Below are 537 nucleotides of genomic sequence, written 5' to 3'. Positions count from 1 at the left end.
CTAGGATCAGCCCCTAGGATCAGATCTAGGATCAGCCCCTAGGATCAGATCTAGGATCAGCCCCTAGGATCAGATCTAGGATCAGCCCCTAGGATCAGATCTAGGATCAGCCCTTAGGATCAGATCTAGGATCAGCCCCTAGGATCAGATCTAGGATCAGCCCCTAGGATCAGCCCCTAGGATCAGATCTAGGATCAGATCTAGGATCAGATCTAGGATCAGCCCCTAGGATCAGATCTAGTATCAGCCCCTAGGATCAGATCTAGGATCAGATCTAGGATCAGCCCCTAGGATCAGATCTAGGATCAGCCCCTAGGATCAGATCTAGGATCAGCCCCTAGGATCAGATCTAGGATCAGATCTAGGATCAGATCTAGGATCAGCCCCTAGGATCAGATCTAGGATCAGCCCCTAGGATCAGATCTAGGATCAGCCCCTAGGATCAGATCTAGGATCAGATCTAGGATCAGATCTAGGATCAGATCTAGGATCAGCCCCTAGGATCAGATCTAGTATCAGCCCCTAGGATCAGATCTA

Source organism: Oncorhynchus keta, chromosome 13 (genome assembly GCF_023373465.1).
Source record: "Oncorhynchus keta strain PuntledgeMale-10-30-2019 chromosome 13, Oket_V2, whole genome shotgun sequence".
NCBI classification, from domain to species: Eukaryota; Metazoa; Chordata; class Actinopteri; order Salmoniformes; family Salmonidae; genus Oncorhynchus; species Oncorhynchus keta.
This window is presented reverse-complemented; position numbering follows the sequence as displayed.